The sequence below is a fragment of the Gossypium arboreum genome, chromosome 4, assembly GCF_025698485.1.
Source record: "Gossypium arboreum isolate Shixiya-1 chromosome 4, ASM2569848v2, whole genome shotgun sequence".
NCBI lineage: Eukaryota > Viridiplantae > Streptophyta > Magnoliopsida > Malvales > Malvaceae > Gossypium > Gossypium arboreum.
This window is the reverse complement of record NC_069073.1, coordinates 100,494,403-100,517,748: the sequence shown is the minus strand read 5'-3', so window position 1 is coordinate 100,517,748 and position 23,346 is coordinate 100,494,403.

Sequence of the window (23,346 nt, the reverse complement as noted above, 5' to 3'; positions counted from 1 at the left end):
TATGCATAAAATTTCTTCACGAAATTTTCACACAATCATGCAATCATATCATAGACCTTAAAATAATCATAAAATAATTATTTCTATCTCAGATTTTGTGGTCACGAAATTGCTATTCCGACTAGGCCCAAAATCAGGATATTACAACTCTCCCCCCTTTAGGGATTTTCATCCCTGAAAATCTTACCGAAAAAGTGGTCTTCACTTAGATTCCTCAATTTCATATTCGGTCTTTGAAGAACTTTCACTCAAAGCGTGCCTCCAATACATCTCTTTAATTTCTCATATGATCTGAAAGCTTACGTCTCAACTCTCAACTGTTCTTAAATTTTCAACCCTTCTCGGTTTCCTTGTCATCTTGACATAAAACCAGATCTCAATTTGGTTAATGGAGACTAGAATTCCAAGAAATTAAACAATCAAAAGACCGAAATTCCATGAATCGATGAGTAGGAATTCATTCAATACCAATATGATTTATAGATCTCGCCAAACATTTAACAATAGGATACATCACATTTTCCTCTTTCCGCCATGGAAATAATTACGATATGGCCTCAAGAATAATCCTTCTCATTTCCATCCCAATATCAACACCGGCAAGGATAATTTTGATAGATCCCAATGTTCGGCTTTAACCCTTTAACAACTCGATTTTATGTAACATCGAATGCTCTAAACTATCACATTTCCTCACCGTCTTGAAACACATCACAATTCATGCAACAAAGACATTCTTGAAAGTCGAAGTCTTTACTCAATGTAGACTAGTCTAGTTCAGACGCTTCGGTTACCAATATTCTCATCTATCCAAACTTTGTCAACATGTAATAAACTTTTCAGCTTTCACAAGACGAAAACCTTATCATTCGTAGTGATTTTAACTAATATCCAACTCTTTCCAATAAATATACACTTCTCGTTCAGACTATTTACTCTTTTATCCGTACAAAATGGAATTCTATTATCAGACTTGGGAAAAATAATCTTGAAATAATTGTCACATGAAATCTTTCAAATAGATAATTCACCATACCGACTGAAACTCGCGCTTTTATCACTTATGCCTTTACTGATGTCAAATCCTTACACAGAAATTAGAAAAAAAATCCCAATACTAAAATCACCACATTACCAAGATCAAATTAGAAGTATAGTCATATTTGACATGATTAGCACGAGCTGAAGAACATACTTCGAACACAAGTCATAATTGACAAATTATGGAACAAAGATAACAAGGAAACCGAATAAAGAAATCCAAGATATGATACTATGCCGGAGAATCGAAAACCAAACTCATAGAGAAAATACAGAATACCCTGATAATTCTTCAAAGAATGAAAGTCCAAGAGAAAACATCATTTAATCCCACTAGAATCAAATATAACAAGAACAATATATCTTCCCATACATATATATCAGATGAATCATCAAGTAGAAGAAACAGAATCATAATATCATATGTATTCTCTCATCAATTCTTATCAGACGAAATGGAATAGAATACCCGATGAAATAGAACAATACAAATTATAAACCAGTCAGACTACCAATGCTTTCATCCAACACCAGAATTAGAAGACATTCCCATGTAACAAGAATTTCTTCAGAAGATCAATAGCCATAGAAATATTTACGAGAACGGGTAAACACATAGAACATCTCAAAAGAGATCATGAAATCTGTCCGGTCATAAGCTGTCACACTCGAGATAGTTCACATTTCAAATATCATTTCCCCAACTAGTTACGCCATCACAAATTTCATATTAAACCATTCACTAAAGAAGGCCGATTCAAATAAATTTCGATTTACACTTTTCTCGACCTTGCACTGAGTAATTCGATTTACCAAAGAGAATTCCTTCTCTAACTGGACAAGGCATAATTCCAATAATCTTTATATCAATCCGATACTTTCTCGACTCGACTTTACTTATCAGCTCATTTTCAATCTCGATCATACTTATAATTATTCTATCATTGAACTCTTTGGGTTCTCAACCGGAAACTTATTCAATACAAATCTCATGAAATTCCATTATAAGTACCACTTGGTGGGGGAGGGTTGTAGGACCTCTGACTCGACTTTCTTATACATACACATATGACACAACTTCCATCATCATAGCAACATCATCAAAATCATGTCATTCATTTAGGCAATGCAACATTCATGTTGGCTTACACCAATTTTCCTATTGTCCCATTTAGACAATATACTTATGCATACATTCTATGTTTTCTAGATAGCTTTACTTATCCATTCATTTAATTAAATTAATTCATGCTCATGACATCATATAAGGCCAAACAAACATAGATATTTGCATCACAATCACAACTTTCATTTTGTGCATCATCATGTACATATCATTACAATCATATAATTCAGGTCCAACAATTTAACATAGATAAGTTCATTTCATTATAATCCTTTATCTTATAAAATTATATATCATTAGCATTCATCAACATTCGACGTCCAAATCAAGACAAGGACATTTTCATTCGTATCACAATATTATGACTTTTATTCATACCTCTACTACTTTCTATTTATTCCGTTCATCTTATCAAGTAAGCCATATACACTACATCATATAAGCATTAAGCAAATATGAATATTTATCACATATGTATCATAAATTTTTATTCATACTTTTCTAAACCGAGACTTATCATAATCATAATTTTACTCAAATACCTTCACATAACATTGAACATGGTCAGTAGACTCGGTTGGAGAGTACCTGTCTAAATAAGGCGGTACTCATACGCGTCGGAAGACATCACACTATCACAGATCAGTGGCATGTATAGCTAAACTTTTACACATGCTAGGTTAGTCCGAGAACCGACTAAACCTGCTCTGATACCACTAAATGTAATGCCCCCATGCCCGAAACTGTCGCCGGATTCGAGCTTGAGGAGTTACCGAACATAATTTATCAAATTAAGAACTTCAAATCTTTTGTTTCTACATTTACAGCTTTCTAGCTACTCGCGTCACAGTTACAAGAAAAATCATATCTCGAGTTATGAAACTTGAAATAAAGATCCGTAAATTTTCCTTGAAACTAGACTCATATATCTATTTACTAATTGTTTTCTAGAATTTTTGGTTGGGCAAATTAGTACAGTTTATTAGTTAAATTCTCCCTGTTTGAGGTTTGACCGCTCGACATCATGTATTACGAATCAGATATCTCTCTACAGAATTTCAATGACTATGAGGTTTATTTCTCTTAAAACTAGACTCGATAAGGAATCTGTAAATATAAAGAATGACTTCTAATTTTTTTACAATTTATTATGAATTTTAAAGTCGAATAGAGGATCCAAAAATCACTCTGCCCTGTTTCACAAGGTTTCAAATATCTCATAAAGTATAATTTATATGCCTGTTTTTTTATCCACATGAAAATAGACTCATTAAGCTTAAATTTCATAACTTGCTCATCATTTAATTCCATTTATACTATTTTTAGTGATTTTTCAAATTCATGTCTTTGCTGCAGCAATATTACATTTTAAGGCAAATTTCATCTTTTCATGAGTTGTTATGAACTAGATAACCTATTAAACATCCATGATATCAAACATGATCTAAATTTAACCATCACCATGACTTATCAATATCAAACATTTACTCAACCAATCATGGCCATATCATAAAATTATTTACACAAGATAAATATATTGCTATACATGCCATACTTAAGTTTTACAAGCCATTTACCCATTTAAAGTCCTTTGGATAGTGTGATCGAACCTTCAACCCGTCTCGATTCGAGATGGCTTGTTCAAAACTACAGTAAATAAAGAGGAGGAGTAAGCATAAATGCTTAGTAAGTTCATATGTAAATAACAAGTAACATAACAATACAAATATACCAAACAACTTTAGCATGGTATCACCAAAACATATATCATATTTCTAAACATCATTCATCATCTTACTACCTTATCGTTGTTGTATCTATTATCAACCCGAGGGTTAAGAACATACCTGTCCAAAGTGTCCATTTCACAACACTTACCAAAACGTCGCTTGCATCTTAAGTGTTCTTTCATTTGAGTAGAATTTTACCCGTTGAACACATCGGAATACAACTCGGATACACGGATAATTTGCACATAAGTGCCTCATATGTAATCAAGAAATCATGTAACCCGCCCCTAAGTGAACTCGGACTCAACTCAACAAGCTTGGGCGTTCACATCCATAAGTGAACTCGGACTCAACTCAACGAGTTTGGATGCCTAGTTACATTTCACGAACTCGGACTCAACTCAACGAGTTCGGACATTCACATCCATAAGTGAACTGGGACTCAACTCAACGAGTTCGGATGCTTAACCATCCTAGTGACATGTCACTTGTATCCTAATCTATTCCTAAGGTTCAAACGGGCTTTTTTCCTCGATCTCACATTGCCGTCTTCCATGGAATATCGGAACCGATACTCGGTAGCAATTCATATTTATCAAGTAGTAAACATAATTTGCATATTACTCAACATTAACCACAAAGCATAGTATTTCACGATAAAAAAATCAGCATATCATATAATTAACATCAATAACTTAAAAATAACAATTATGCTACATTATTTACACATGAACTTACCTCGTATGCGAAAATGGCTACTTTTACCATTTCGTCCACAACTTGGTATTTTTCCATTTTAGCCCGAATTTTAGTTTTCCTTGCTCTATCATTTAAAATATAGTCTAATCAGGACTCACATTATTCAAATTGACCCAAAATCATATTTTGGCAAAATTACGCTTTGCCCTAAACTTTTGCATATTTACACTTTTGCCCCAAAGCTCGTAAATTAAACTTCAACCTATTTTCTTATGTTTTATGACATGCTGATCATTTTTCCTTCTATGGCAACATCAAATTCTCACTCTAACATGTACTTATGACTATTAGGTATTTTTACCGAATTAAGCCTTTTTGCTAGTTTTCGCTTAAAACCGAGTAGCACAAGTTGTCTAACATAATTTAAAACCTCATATTCTATCATAAAACACCAAAATACACAAATTTCACCTATGGGTATTTTTCCAAATATAAACCCTAGGTTAAATTATTGCTAGCATAAGCTTAATCGAGCTAGGGACTCCAAAACGTAAAAATCATTAAAAGCGAGGCTAGAACGGACTTACAATCGAGCTTGGAAGCTTGAAAAACCCTAGCCATGGTTTCTCCTTGCTATATTCGACCATGGGGTTGAAGATGAGCAAAATTGGCTTTTAATTTTGTATTTTAATTCATTTTACCCCTAAATGACAAAAATGGCCTTACTACTAAACTTTCCAAAATTCCATCCATGTCCAATTTTGTCCATAGACTTAGAAATTGGTAAAATTGCTATTTAAGACCTCCTAATTAATATTTCAAAACAATTTCATATTAGAAACTTCTAGAATGCAAGTTTTACAAATTATTCGATTTAGTCCCTAATTTCAATTTAAGCACTTTATGCATAAAATTTCTTCACGAAATTTTCACACAATCATGCAATCATATCATAGACCTTAAAATAATCATAAAATAATTATTTCTATCTCAGATTTTGTGGTCACGAAACCGCTATTCCGACTAGGCCCAAAATCAGGATATTACAGGACGTACAAGACCAGCACCCGGGTTACATGATCCCATATACACATGGATTTCTAGTGACATGTCACTTATATCCTATTCTATTCCTAAGGTTCAACCGAGATTTCTCGATTGTCAAAACTATGTCAAATTCATCCAAAGAGTCAATCAGAATTCATACAATATTAAAGCATTTAAAACATAACATAACAATCCATTATGTACAGACGAACTTACCTCGGTACAAAAATAGTAGAATTGGACCTAATCGTCAAACATTTTATTTTTCCCCCGATTTAGGTTCGAACCTCGTTTTTCTTGATCTATAATGACAAATTTAACTGATTTAATATTCAGATTGTTCAATTCAGTCTAAAAATCATATTATGGCAAAATTATATTTGTGCCCCTAATGTTTCACATTTTTACAGTTGTTTATCTTAAACCAAACATGCATTTTCTACCATTAGACATCAAAGCACACAAATATCTATCATGAGTAAAAATTTATACTTTGATTATTTCTTAAATTAGTGGTAGAAATAGATAGATCGGGTTACAAAGACTTCAAAAATATAATGAGCATTAAAAATAGGGCAAGAACGGACTTACAATCGAGCTTGGAAGATGAACAAACCCTAGCTATGTCTTCCTTAGGGATATTCGGCCATGGGAGAAGAAGATGATAAAAAATTGGCTTTTATTTTGCTGATTAATTTATTTATTAACTAAATGACCAAAATGACCCTATCTTAAAACATAAAATTTCTCTTACTTCATGTCCATTTTTGTCTACTAACTTAACAAATGGTCTAATTACCATCTAAGGACCTTCAATTTAAAATTTCATAGTAATTAGACACTTCTAGCTTCTATAACTCAAGTTTTATACTTTTTGCATTTTAGTCCTTTTTTCCAAATTGAGTGCTCATACGTCAAAATTTTCGAGCGAAATTTTCACAGACCATAAAACTGTAGACCATAAAAATATAAGAAAAATAAATTTTTCTACATCAGATTTGTAGTCCTGAAACCACTGTTTTGACTAGACCCAAAATCGGGCTGTTACAACTCTCTCCCCTTTAAAGATTCTTGTCCCCAAAAATCTTACCAAAAAATAGGTTTGGGTACTGTTTTCTCATAGCTTCCTTAGTTTCCCACGTAGCCTCTTCGACCCCATATCCTTGCAACAAAACTTTCACTAGGGCTATGCTTTTATTTCTTAATTGTTTAACTTCCCGAACTAAGATCTTGATCGGTTCTTCACAATAGGTCATATCAGGTCGAATCTCAACTTCTGCCGGTGAAATTATATGCGAAGGATCTGATCGATGACGGTGCAACATAGACACATGAAACACATTATGAATTCTTTCCAATTCTGTCGGTAAAGCTAACGATATGCCACTAGCCCTATTCTTTTAATAACCTCATACGACCCAATGAAACGTGGACTTAAATTTCCGTTACGGCCAAATCTCGAAATCTTCTTCCACGAAGATACTTTCAGAAATACTTTATCACCAATCTAAAATTCTATCTCTTTTCTTTTCAAATCTGCATACGACTTTTGTCGATCTGAAGCAACTTTCAAGCAATCACGGGTTACCTTTACTTTTTCTTCAGTTTCTCTAACCAAATCAACACTGTGAATCTGTCTCTCACTAAGCTCTATCTAATACAATGGAGTTCGACACTTGCGGCCATACAATGCCTCATATGGTGCCATCTTTATACTCGACTGAAAACTGTTGTTATAAGCAAATTCGACCAAAGGTAGATATCTTTCCTAACTACCTTCGAATTCTAGAATATAACATTGAAGCATATCTTCAAGAATCTAAATTACTTTTTTAGATTGACCGTCGATTTGCGGATGAAAAGCTATACTAAAATTTAACTTCGTACCCAAAGCCTCTTGTAATTTCTTCCAAAATCTCGAAGTAAACCTCGGATCTCTATTTGAAAGAATAGAAATAGGCACTCCGTGCAATCTCACAATCTAAAAAATGTACAATTCAACTAACTTCTCAAGTAAGTAGTCAGTACATACCGAAATAAAATGAGCCGATTTTGTTAATCTATCAACAATAATGTAGGCAACATTTTTCTTTTTTAGAGTCAAAGGTAAACCCATCACGAAATCCATTGTAATTCTATCCAATTTCGACTAGGGGAACAATCACTGGCTGAAGTAAACCCAAAGGAACTTGGTGTTCGGCTACTTGTTGACAAATCAAACATCTCGATACGAATTCAAAAATATCTCTTTTCATATCTGACCACTAATACAATTTCTTCAAATCATTATACATTTTCGTACTACCCGAATGAGCTGATAAATAGCCACTGTGTGTTTTGTGTAGAAATTTCTGAATAAGTTCATCATCTTTTGATGTACATACTCTATCCGGAAGATTAAACAATCATCTGAACCGATCCAAAAGTCTGTATCACTTCTCGATTCACACTGAGCTATTTTAGCTTGCAATTCACTATCATTTTTTTGAGCTTCAAAAATTTTCTGAATAAATACCGGTTTAGCTCTCAACACGGCTAAAATTGAACCATCATTAGACAAAGTCAATCTCGTACTCATAGCTCTCAAAGCAAACAAGGACTTTCTGCTTAAAGCATCTGCGACTACATTTGCCTTTCTCAGATGATAGTGAATCACTAGTTCATAATCCTTTAGTAACTCGAGCCATCTCCACTGCCGCAAGTTCAGATCTTTCTGAGTCATAAAATATTTTAAACTCTTATGATTTGTAAAAATATGACATTTCTTACCGTACAAATGATGTCACCAAATTTTCAAAGAAAAAACGATGGCGACCAATTCCAAGTCATGTGTCAGATAATTCTTCTCGTGCGGTTTCAATTGTCTTGAGGTGTAAGCTACCACTTTGCCTTCTTACATCAACACACAACCCAAACCATTCATTGAAGCGTCACTATAAATTACAAATTCTTTTCCCAATTCAAGTTGTACTAAAACTGGCGCCTCAATCAGAATGCTTTCAATTTCCCAAAACTTTGCTGACATTTTTTAGACCATTCAAATTTTACATCTTTTTGCAACAACTTGGTCATAGGAGTAGCAATCATCGAAAATCCTTTGACAAAACGTCAGTAATAACCGGCTAAGCCCAAAAGGCTTCTAACTTTAGATACATTCTTTGGCGGTTTCCATTCAACAATTGTCGAAATCTTGCTTGGATCAACCCGAAGACCATCACCTGAAACAATATGTCCCAAAAACCTGAATTCTTGGAGCAAAAACTCACTTTTACTGAATTTAGCAAACAACTTCTTATCTCTCAACGTCTGCAATACAGTTCTCAAGTGCTTGGCATGCTCGAACTCATCTCAAGAATAAATCAGGATGTCATCAATGCATACCACCACAAACTTATCTTAATATAGTCGAAAAATTCGATTCATTAAGTCCATAAAAATAGCAGGTGCATTAGTTAGTCCGAAAGACATAACAAGAAATTCACAGTGCCCATACCTTGTCCTAAAAACAGTTTTTGGCACATCAGACTCTTTAACTCTCAACTGATAGTAGCCAGATCTCAAATCTGTCTTTGAAAACACTGTTGCCCCCTTCAACTGGCAGAACAAATCATCCTTCAACTGGTAGAACAAATCATCAATCCTCGGTAACGGATACTTTTTCTTTATAGTCACCTTGTTGAGTTACCGATAATTGATACAAAGCCTCATAGATCCATTTTTCTTCTTTACAAATAACACTGGAGCACCCTAGGGAGAAAAACTCAGTTTCGCAAAACCTTTATTTGTCAACTCTTACAACTGAGTTTTTAGTTATTTCAATTCAGTCGGAGACATCCTATACGGAGCGATCAATATCGGTGAAGTCTCGAGTACTAAATTAATAGCAAACTCCACTTCTCTAACCAGTGGTAACCTTGACAGCTCTTTTGGGAACACATCTGAATACATAACCAAGGTAAGCTTCACAACCTTTCTTTATGTACCTCTGAGCAGATATAGACGAAATCACAATAGGTAATTCATTTTATTCGTCGGTTTCAACCCAACGAACCTCACCATTTTCACATTTCAATTCAATAGTTTTCTGTCTACAATTTACTATGGCATCATGCAATGTCAACCAATCCATACCAAAATAACATCGAATTCATCAAATGGCAAGAACATTAAGTCAGCCAAAAAACAGTGACCTCAAATCATCAAAGGACAATTCTTGCAACTTTATCAACTAGCACATATTTTCCTAAGGGTTTTGATACTTTAATCACAAACTTAGTAAACTCAACAAGCAAATTCTTACTAGATACCAAATCCACACAAACATAAGAATGAGTCGATCTAGGATTAATCAATGTAATAACTTAGTATCATAAAGAGAAAATGTACTAGTAATCACAACGAAACATGGCGCATCCTTATAAGCACGAATAGTATAAGCTATAGTAGGTGATCTGGCGTCAGATCTCACGGCTGTATCTTTCGTCACACCTTTACTGCTAGTTCTATTCCCAGTATTTCTTGGTGGTCTACCCCTATTAGTAGTATTACTTGGCCTTGCACTCGAAAATTTTTCTTTCTCAGCCATATCAAGGTAATCTCGGATAAAATGCTCTTAAGAACCACACTTGAAATAAGCTCGGTCATTCATCCTACACTCGCCGGGATGTCTTCTTCCACAATGCTGATATTCAGGTCTATTAGACCTAACATTGAAGTAGCTTGATATTTAAAACTCGAATATTACTTCTCGCGGCCTCTGTGTGAATACCCAGCTGATACATTCGAACAAGAATTCACTTCTCTAGATTTCTTTGTCTGAGATTGAAATGACTTACTCATAGGCCTTTTTCTTGCATCTTTAGCCTCACTGTCAGCATTTCTTTTCTCTTTGCTTAGCTCTTCGACTTTGCAAGCTCGCTCAACCAATACAACAAATTCTTTTAGTTATAAGATTCCAACTAACAGTTAGATATCCTCATTCAGCCCATCTTCGAACCTTTTACACATAATAGCCTCAGAGGAACAACACTCGTGAGCATACTTACTGAACTTGACAAATTCTCGCTCATACTCTGTCACTGATATTCAGCGTTGTTTCAGCTCAAGAAATTCTTTACATTTCTGATCAATAAACTGCTGACTGATATATTTCTTTCAAAATTCCTCTTGACAGAATTCCCATGTAACTCTCTCTCTCTCGGTACAACTTATACTAGTGTATTCCACCAGTGATATGTTGTGTCCCTCAATAATGATATAGCACATTTCAAACATTCATTGAGTGTACATGATAACTCATCAAATACCCTAATAGTATTCTCAAGCTAGAACTCGACTCTCTCGGGGTCATCATCTACATTAGCCTTAAATTCCTCAGCCCCTTGATTTTGAATCTTATCGAGGCTTATTCTACCTTACCAAATCCGCACCTTGGGGTACTACGGGAATCGGTTGAGGATAAGGAGGGGGTGGAGGATGTTGAGCATTCAGATTTATTCGAACAAACTCCGAATACCACTCGTTCATCGTGTGAAGGAAGGCTTCCCTAGCCCCTCCTCCTTGATAGACCGTGGGAGGTCTATTTTCAAATGACGCTGCCCCTTGAGCGAGAGCCGGTACATTACTTTCTATATCATCAGCTATAGCTCGGCCGGGATCCATTTACTTTAATATTGTCAAGAGTCATCACACTATCACAGTTCATATATGGCATGTATAGCTAGACTCTTACACACACTATGTTAGTCTGAGAATTGATTAAATCGCAGCTCTGATACCACTAAATGTAACACCCCTTATCGTATTCCATGCCAGAACAGGGTACGAGGCATTACCAGACTTAAACACAAGCAAACATACATTTTCGACCCATAAATTTTTGTCCATTTTAACACCATTTGCGAATACTCTTAAAGTCCCTAACATGAGCATACGGGGCCCAAAACATACTTTAGAAGTGATTCAGGACTAAATCAAGAACTTTAAAATTTTTTACAAAACTTAGCAATTTTTCACTAAATAGGGTCACACGCCTGTAACAACCCTATAACCCGTGTCCGTCGCCGGAGTGGGTTATGAAGAGTTACTAATCCCAAAATTTAATATTTTAAAAACATACGCAATAATATATATATATATATGCATCGCCAAACTCAGTTAAAGATCGAGATTCAAACTTGTATCGACATTCAAAAGTAACCATATTCACATGGCTTATAAACAAATACATCTCGAAATGTCATTCACTTAAGTCTATTCAATACATGCCATACTAACTCCAAAACATAGCAGTACCCCAAAATGATAGATAGTGTGACGAGTAGCTGACGATCCCCTTTCCGAGCAGGTAACTGGAATCAACAATCTATAAAACAGAGAACGTAACAAACGGAGTAAGCTTTCATAAGCTTAGTAAGTTTTAAGCATCACAAATAATTAAAACTTATCAAAATTCAAAACATTCATTTAAACAGACTTATTCTCAATTCAAATTGCTTCATGGCCGAATACACATAAACATAAACATAGACTCTCAGCACATATTTTTCTTTTAATAAAAGTTCATGCAATGCATTTAAATCAAATAATATCATATAATAACAACATTTGACCGAATAGGTCATTGTTTTACTCGTAGATATAACAATCATTCACACTTAAGTATCATTCTTTGATACTAATAATTCACAAAATCATTGATTGAATGTACATGAGTACATAAAGAAATTTTAACATATAATTCATATACAAATATATCATGACCGATTAAATCATTCTCATATTCATAAATATAACCATCCATCATATTTATATATATATTCTTCTTTGATGCTAATGATTCACTTCGAAATCAATTCACCGATGAGTAATTAATACGTACCTGAACATATTAAATGTATAGTACTTACTCGACGATGGTTTCTGCGAACATTCAATATCGTAATCTTACTTAACTTATCGGCATTAAGCACATCGGTTCTTAGGACTTGAAACCAATTACGGCAGACAAGCTGCGGAATTTAAACCGGTATAATACCATTTCGAAGCTGCGAGACTTTAGCGGACATATTTCCAAAGACGTAGCTGCGGACCTTAAGTCCGGATATAATTCCACACACGACACTGTGGACCCTAAGTCCGGATATAATTCCAACACATAGCCTGCAGACCCTAAGTCCGGATATACATCAATATCATGCATATTTAATCATATATTAACATAACTTATTCAACTTATCACATTAGTAATCATTTGCTACATTCGGATATAAGCTCCATATGAATACCATCACTTACATTTCGATTCGAAAGTCATACAGAAATATCACATATCCATTTCACCATTCAAGCTTAACACATAGTGACCATTCGACTATAAGTCATATACATAAATTATTTATCACACAACTTAATTCAAGTAGAACCAAAAGGTCACAATTCATCTAATATACACATATCAAGGCATCATCAATTATATACTAAAGGTGACTACTCAAAACTTACCTCGAATATTTTCGAGCAGGTCTCGGATCGGCTATTCAACTACTTTCTCTTTTCCTTGTCCAACCTTGGTTCTCTATGCTCTTGAGCTTAAATTCAACAATTTTAAACTAGTTATTATTCGACTATTCAAGCATTACTTTCAGAATATAATATATATATATATATATATATACGACTTTCACACATATAGATCATAGTAAGTTTATAAGAAAACATTAAGCAACTCGTTAACAAATTTTATCAATATTTACCACATAATCACAAATTCACAATAAGTCGTCTTCCCGAGCAACAGTCACTAAATTATTTATAATTGGAGCTACGAAACTCCAAATCAATTTCCGTAAAATTTCCATGAAAATAGACTCATATATATTTTATCCATAAAATTTTCAGAATTTTAGCTTGGCCAATCAATACCAGATTTTTCTTAAAGTTTCCCCTGTTTCACTGTTTGACTAATCTGACCACTCTTCACTATGAATCAAATTTCTCATTGTACAGAATTCAAAATATGTCATCATTTATTTCATTTGAAACTAGACTCATTAAGGAATATAAGCATATAAACTCCATCATATAACCATTTTTTTACAATTTATCATGATTTTATAAAAACAGAAAAGGGGATCTAGAAGCCATTTTGACCTTGTCCTACATCACTTCAAATATCTCATTATTGGAAATTCTTTTGCTTTTACAGTTTCTTTTATAAGAAAATAGACTCATTAAGCTTTAATTACATAATTTATTCAGCTTCTAACTCAACTTTCAAAATTTATGGTGATTTTCCAAAATCACGTTACTGTTGTTGTCCCAAGCAAATTTATTACCAATTCATTCTTTCACACATTCTTTGCATGCATCTTATTTAAACATGCATATCACCAATCAATCATCACATATCTATAATTTCACTTAAGCTAATCTCTATTTCATCATTCTAAAACATTCAACATTCAAAAATTTAAACACAAAAATTCATAGCCGAATGTTATTTAACTTAAGCTACCATTATATTTTTACTTATCACTTCATACCATATTATCAAAATGAACTAATTATACTTATATAAATACTATCAAAGCGAAACTTACGCATAACATTATTCAAGATTTATGCCCTTAAAAATTCATTTACAAGCCGAACCTCTTGATATGAAAACCTCTAATTATTTCATTCAATCACCCAACGGCATTTGCTCACATTTAACACTTGAAAACAAATTATTTGTTCAAGTAATTCAACAAGTCCAAGTTCATCCATTTCACATGTAAATACTAACAATTAAGTATTATCTAGCTCAAACTTCATTAAACTATAAGAACAACAATCTATCCTTCAATTTCTCCCATGGCGAATGCTCAATACACCACACAACTCAAAATTTTGTCATGGGCTAAGTAAGAAACTTAATACCTAACTTAAAATATGCTAAAATCCAAGAACTAACATGAATTACTTACCTTATTCAAGACTATAAAGGAGTAGCCGAATGGTTGTTTCCCTCCTTCTCTTCTTAGAATTTTCGCCAAAGAAATCAAAAGATGAACACTTTTCTTTCTTTTCTTTGTTTTATTCACTTCATTAATTTAACACAATTTTTTTATTACATGTTTCTTACCACTATTTAATATAATAATATTAACCCATGCATATAATGCCCATAAGTATGAGCTTGGCCGGCCACTATTGTCAAAAAGAGATATTTGACATGCAAGTCCCATCTTTTTATAACATGCATTAATAGACCACTTTTAAATTTAGCTATCACATTTCACAATTGTCTCACATAAGTCCTATTTAATAATTTCACATACAAATGACAAAATTAGAGCATGAAACTTTCACATATGCATGTACACATATAATAAGCATAGAATATAACAATTAATTATTTTTATGACTCGATTTTGTGGTCCCGAAACCACTTCCCGACTAGGGTCAAATTAGGGCTGTCACAACGCCCGTGTGGCTATGGGACACGCCTGTGTTGTAACACCCCTTACCCATGTCTGATGCCAGAACAGGGTACGAGGAATTACCGGACTTAAACATACACATTCATGCAAAAACTAGGACATAAAATATCTTTTACTTCAAAACCTTTCAAACACATGCATGTCATCCCTTATTTGGGTCTATGAAGCCCAAAACATTCATCGGAATTGATTCGAGACTAAGCCGAGAACTTTGAGAAGTTTCAGGAAAACTTAGAAAGTTTTCCCATGAAACAGGGTCACACGCCCGTGTGGACATAGGGACACGTCCGTGTCCTCAGGCCGTCTAACTCTATGTTTATGACGTCAGCATGCACATCGAACCACACGGCCGGGCCACACGCCCATGTCCCTCACACAGTTGAGACACATTGTCGTGTCTCAGCCCGTGTGGCCAACACTTAGACTATTTTCCAAGCCTTCATGTTACCCATAATCTCTTACAACCTTATGCACATCAAAATCACAAATCGTGGCATCATTTTAGTGATTAAACACTCTTTATTAAGACATATCCTTAACATTAACATGTCCTCTTACAAGTAATGCATCTACTTATGCAATACCAAGTCTAGATTCCTTATTTCACATTCATAAGACTTGTCATTTTGATGACTACTTTTACCATTATACTATGGTTACTAGCTTATCAATCAAGCACTCAAGTTCAATCATTATCACGTTGTGTTTATAACGTGCGATTACTATATGGATATGACCACCTCTGTGACAGCCTCAAATTGACCCTAGTCGGAAAGTGGTTTCAGGACCACAAAACCGAGTCATAAAAATAATTAATTGCTATATTCTATGCTTATTGTGGGTGTACATGCACATGTGGAAGTTTCATTCTCTAATTTTACCAATTGTATGAGAAATTATAAAATAGGGATCAATGCGAGACGTGGTGAAATATGATAGGCTAATTTTAAATGGCCTATTAATACATGTGGAAAAGTGTTTGTCCTTGCATGTCAAATTAGCCAAATTGGAGCATGATGGCCGGACATGCTATGGGTGGAAACATGTCTCCAACATGTTAGACTAGTGATGCATGTAGGAAACAATAAAATAAGAAAGTTAGTATTAAAGAAATGGAAAAAGAAAATGATGATAACAAAAAAAATAATAATGTGTAGATGCCCCTTTGCGTGACCAAAAACAAAGAAAGAAAGAAAAGAAAATAGTTGTTCATCCTTTGGTAGTCTTGGCGAATAGAAGCAAGGGAAGAAGGGGAAGAGCTTGAGAAAAATCGGCTATGGTGGTTGCTAGACTAAGGTATGTTTGATGATATTCCATGAGATGCATGCATGCTTTAGTTGTTAGTTTAAGTTCTACCTAGCCCATGGTTTAGATTTCTTTTGCTATTTGATGGAGATGAAATTGACCATGGATGTCGTCTTTCTTGGTTGGTGTTTTGATGTTGTTGTAATGAAGCATGAAGAGGAGTGAGTTCAAATGTTTAATAAAAGGAGATTTTAGGTCATTGAGTTCTTGTTGTTGTGTGTGTATGTGCATGAGTATTCGCCATGCTATAGAATTCATGTTGCAAAATGATAAATGCTTGGTACATTCGGCTATAATGGGCATTAAGAGGTGAAGTTTGAATTAGTTAAAGGTTCATATAGGTTGTCTTGATGAAAAGAGAAAGAGAAGAATTAGATATCATATTTGGTGCTAGTGTGGTATATAAGGGTGTTGAACTTAAATAAGTAATATTCGGCTAGCATGATAAGTATGAAATATTAAGTAGATGAGATAATGGATGGTGAAGTGGCTAATAGGGACTTTTAATGAAATCTATGCTAAGGCCGAATGTATCAAATGCTAAATGTGCTTATGTATATTCGCCACCTAATTAAGCACATAGGTGGTGTTGAATTTAATCTTGCACATTCGGCCATATGGGTGTACACACTTGTGATACTATCCTTGATTAGGATAGTTGGCAATAGGGTGATAGCCTAAGGTTGTGAACCAAATAGTTCAAAAGCATGGGGTAGAAGGATAAGAATTTGTCATGTGTATCCTATGAAATGAAATTTTAATGTGTGATACAAATATTTTACAAAGTGGTTGAATGGGTTGATTTAATTGTTTAAGCTCAAGATCCTAAAGGAGAGCGTCCAACAAGGGAAATCGAAGGTCATCGAGTAGCCGACTTGGGATTATTTGCCCAACACAAGGTAAGTCATTAAGCATATATTTGGTGTTGATGTAAATGAACATAATATATACGCAATTGTGTTTAAATGAGTTGATGTGTAAATGAAAATGTATGTGTATGGAATGATGCCATTGTTGAATGTATAAAGGCAGCAACATGCATAAGGTATTGGTCTCGGCACTAAGTGTGCGGGTATAAATGGACACGGTGACAAGATTGGCACTAAGTGTGCGGGTTTAAAATTGTACAGCACTAAGTGTGCGAATGAAAATATATAGCACTAAGTGTGCGAGCTGAAAATTATATAGCACTAAGTGTGCGAGCTGAAAATATATAGCACTAAGTGTGCGGATTCACTATATACTCTTGCGTTACAATTGGCACTGAGTGTGCGACATTATCGAGTTAATCTCGGACAGCGGATCGGGTAAGTACCTTGAGCTCATGGCGAATGGGCACTATGGTCATGCTTTCGGGGTTGAGCTTGGTAAGCTTTAAATCTATGTGATGATTACAATTGTATGATTGTGGTGAAAATGAGTTGGTGTATAAAATGACTCAAATATCTTATTGAATAGAATATGAAATGTGAATGTATAACTTGGTGCGAGATTGAACCGAAGGTCTAAGGAACTATGGTATAGTTCGATATGGATGGAACAATTAGCCTTGTTTCATTGTTTCACTTTGTGATGAATTTAGCTAATGGATAATTGTAAAGTGCTTATGACTTCTTGAGTTATAAACTCACTCGGTGTTTTCTTGTCACCCATTTTAGGTCTCGTGGACTCGTCTCTTTTGTGTGCTCGAACCGTCAACGAAGTCATCACACCGCAAGCAATCTTTGGTATTGTCTTCTTAGTCGATCTAGGAGAACATTTGGCATGTATAGGCTATTTTGTTTTGTTGAAATTTGGGTTGTAAACTTTAGCCATGCGAAAATGGCCCATATGGTTGGATGGATTTGGTTCCAAAACACTTATTCATGAGTCTTAAAAATCTCAATTTTGATAAGGTGGTCATAATTTGTGATATGAATGATGGATGATTAGTTGGGTCATGGAGGAATTATGAAATAGGCATTGTTTGCCTTAGTAACAGATGCTGACAGCAGCAGTGATGTGAGATTGAAAAATCACTAAAAATAGTAGAAGTAGAATTAAATAGTGAATAAATTATGAAATTTAACGCTGATGAATCTACTTTCATATGGAAGAAACAAAACGGTCATATGAGTCGGATTTTAAGAGATAATCAGGTTTTCGTGAAACAGGGCCAGAACGGTTTCTGGATCCCCTGTTCCGACTTTGAAAATTCACTATAAATTAACCAGAGAGAATTAGAAGTCATACGCTATATGTACAGATTTCTTTGTGAGTCTAGTTTCTTTAGAAACAAACGTCATGAGTTTTGGAGCCCTGTACAGGAAGATATCCAAGTCGTAGTGCGCAAAGGTCAGTGTAGTCGAACCCTGAAATAGGGGAGACTTTAACTAATAAACTGTACTAATTTGATCGACCAAAAATTCTAGAAAAAAATGTGTAGATGGAATTATGAGTCTAGTTTCAGGAAAAATTTACAAAACTGATTTTCGAGTTCTGGAACTCGAGATATGATTTTTAAGGTAACAGTGACGCAGTTAGCCAGCCTGCCCGGAACAGAAATTAATTATTTCCAAGAGAGAAATAAGGGAAGTAAGCCCGGTAACACCTTGTGGTCAAATCCGGTGACGCTCACGGGTTTGGGGTGTTACAACCTCAATTGGTCATAGGCCATACACTCAACACACATGTCATATTACTAACCATGCATGACAAACAAACATAATCACCTTATAAACATTAGACATGACATGAATAGCTAGGCTTACAAGCCAAAATCAATATGAGCCACATCTCATGGCCATATACATATAACTCGACATAAGCCAACACATTTAGCCAAAACAAAATAATACATGTCAATCAACTAGATCCCTATGCATGCCACTCACTTGAAATTTCTAATATATGTTTCATTATTCCAAAGGTAGCGACTTGATAGTGTGATGCTGTCTCAGATGATCTCCAACCTCGAGCTAACCTGAAAACACTAAAGGAAAGGAAGGGAAGGGAGTAAGCTTTATAGCTTATTAAGACCGTATGAAAATAATAAGCAATTTATCAACTTGCTTCTCATGGTAATACAACCCTATTTACATTTTTACCCATGTTCTAGTCAAGCTATTTTTTCAAGTCATAGTCACTAAATTATTTATATTTGGAGCTACAGAAATCCAAATTAAGTTCTTCTCATTCTACCTGAACTAGACTCACATATCTTCTTACCATAAAATTTTTAGAATTTTTGGTTTAGCAGATTAGTACAGTTTATTCCTTAAAGTTACCCTTTTTTGCTGTCTAATAGTTCTGACCCCTCTTCACTAAAAATTAATTATCTCATAATACGGGACTCAGATGATGTTCCCATCTATTTCTTTTGAAAATAGACTCATTAAGAATTCTAGGCATATAAATTATAACTTATAACTACTTTTGTACAATTCTCAATGATTTTCTCAATTCAAAATAGGGGATTTCGAAATCATTTTGACTATGTCTCACAACAATTTAAAATATTTCATAATATGAAACTCTTTTGCTTACACGATTTATTCTATGTAAAACTATACTCATTAGGCTTTAATTTCATATTTTATTCAACCTCTAACTCAATTTCCTCAATTTTTGGTGGATTTTTAAAGTCAGACTATGGCTACTGTCCAAAACTGTTTTAGTGTAAATTAATGATACTACGTTTATCACACCATATTAATTCATTTTCACCACATTGGTAAGGTTACATATTCATACATCATAAGTATAGACCTATAATCACAATGTCATCACAAAATCATTCTCATAAGCATGAATTACCTATTTACATCTTCACTAAATGTGCATCATAAACTAAAATCATTTCTCATGAGCTTGGCATACATACTTGTGTTACTCAACATGCTCATATTCATTCCTTACTAATCATATAACATGAATTGAATTCACATCTCCTCAATTTCATGTAAGTACCTATACCACTCACAATATGGTCATAACCTTTCTCATTTAGCTTAAACTGTGACTCTCACCGTTGAACTATTCGAAAAGCTATCAGATATTCACTAAGCCTCAAACATAGGGTATAATGTCGATGCCATGTCCCTGACATGGTCTTACATTAGCTCTCTCATATCCGTGTTGATGCCATGTCCCAGACATGGTCTTACACTTACACATCTCATAGCCGATGCATGTCCCAGACATGTCTTACACTAGCTCTCATTTCAATGTCGATGCCATGTCCCAGACATGGTCTTACACTGTCTCTCATAATGTGGCCGACGCATGTCCCAAACATGTCTTACACTAGCTCTCGTTTCAATGCCGATGCCATGTACTAGACACGGTCTTACATTGGCTCTCATAATGTGGCCGATGCATGTCCCAGACATGTCTTACACTAGCACACAAATAACTCAAATGTCATGGCATGAATGTCTGAATTGTTTCTTAAGGTTCAAACGAGAGTTCCACTATCTCAATATTCATCATACATAATCATTTCCACAACCAAGAAATTCATGCTATATCAATTTAAACACATATAATAAAAATGTAGTTTTATTATTTACATACAACTTACTCGTTTCAATGGAATATCATATTCCATCAAATCTCTAAGCATTCAATCAACACATAAATGTTATTTACATTTGACATCACTTTCTCATATACAATATCATCAACATAAACTTTAACACAATCATGGCAAGATAGATTTTCAAGTATAATAACCATGGCATAAATATTATGCTCATTTAGTCACACGGACTTACCTCAAATGCAATTTTAGCTAATTATTCTCTTTTTTTTTTAACCACGCACTTTCTTGATTTAAGCCCAAATCTCGATTTTCTTGATTTTTAAGGATATAAGTTGCTGAAATTTTTGAGCTTTCAAAACCCCCTCTTTGCTGGTATTTTCGTTGGGGAAGAAGAAAGATGAAAAGATGACAGCAACTTTTTTCATTTTTGTTCTATTTTATTACCAAATAAATCACCTATTGCACACCAACTTTGACTTTTCAACCTTTTTTTGTCTCCTTGATCAGCCACTAACATATTTATGGACTATTTACTTAATAAAGACCCTAATTTAATGTTCTATAGCTATTTGACACCTTTAGCTAGCAAAACAAAACTTTTGCCCTTTACGCGATTTAGTTCTTTTTCGTAATTAAGCATGAAATCGCTAAAATTATGTCACCAAAATTTTCGAGCACTCATATAATCATGCTATAACACATAAAATATCATTAAAAATAATTTATCCAGCCCCAAAATAGTGGTTCTAAAACCACTATTTCAACTAGGCCCAAAATGCTATTACATTTGTAGGTAGGTTTGTTTGTCACCCAAGAAAAAATTGAAGACACACGTCCAAGTCACATGCTCGTGTGCTAGGCTGTGTGGTCGATTTAAAATTCATGATTTTTCATTAAATAGGTGCAGACTTCACATGTCCGTGCCTAAGCCGTGTCATCCACACGGCTGAGACACACGCCCATGACTCTGCCTGTGTGTACAATTTTGAGCATTCTGTTTCTCAAAATTAAGGTGTAGGGGACACATGGCCGGAACACATGCCCATGGGGCAGACCGTGTGTCACACACGGCTTAGACACACGCCCATGTGTCTACCCGTGTGGAAAAAAATAAGACTATTTACCAAGGCATTTTGCAACCCTTTAATGCACACATCAACACAACATAACATAGCACCAATTCAAGCATATATATACAACCAAATCAGCCACAACCAAGTCATCAACACATCATTCACATGCTACCATTTATCATACTCAACATCACATACCTATCAACTCAAATCATGTAAACTCCCACATCCATGAAAGACATCATCATTTAAATTGCTTATACCAATAGTAGCCAATTTCAAAAAGCCTTAAACAAAATGAATTTTTAGCCAATATAAGGCAACACATTTGGCCAAATCAATTATGACACATAACAAAATGAACAAGTCCTCTATACATACCATAACTCAAAATGTTGAATTCATTGATACCAAAATAATTGTTGATAGTGTATAAGACAAAGGAAAGGAAGGGGAGTAAGCTATAAAGCTTAGTAAGTTCTTATGCAAATAATAAACATCATAACTACATATTTAACATGAAATTAACATGATGAAAATTAGCATGAATGTTATTAAAATCTTATAGTGATAACTTACTCAATCACAACTTTACCAAGGTTCATTACATATCGAGCTCATTACGAATGAGATTTACGTACATACCTATACCAACTCACAACATAACCATAGTCTTTCGCAACTTTGACATTCTCGTTGAACACTCGGAATATTAACGGATACTCGAAAATCTTGCACATAAGTGCCATATATGTAGCCAAAGCTACCTTATATTTCATAATACATATTGGCTCATTTTTGAGCTATTCACGGGCCTACTCACACAAGCTGTCAATCAGGATGTAGCCACTCAGTGCTGCTCATACAAGCTGTTAAGTATCCGCAACTCATGATGGACTACCCAGCCACTGGTAGGACATACGAGACCAGCACCGCACCCGGATTACATGATCGCATATACACATGGGTTCCTAGTGACATGTCACTTGTATCTTATTCTATTCCTAAGGTTCAACTGGGATTTCTCGTTTGTCAAAACTTTGTCGAATACATCCAAAGAGTCAATCACAATTCATACGATATTAAAGCATTTAAAACATAACATAACAATGCATTATTTGCATACGAACTTACCTCAGTACAAAAATAGTAGAATTGGACCTAATCGTCAAACACTTTGTTTTTCCCCCGATTTAGGTCCGAACCTCATTTTTCTTAATCTATAATAACAAATTTAAATCATTTAATATTCATATTGTTCAATTCAGTCCAGAAATCATATTATGGTAAAATTACATTTTTTCCCCTAATGTTTCAC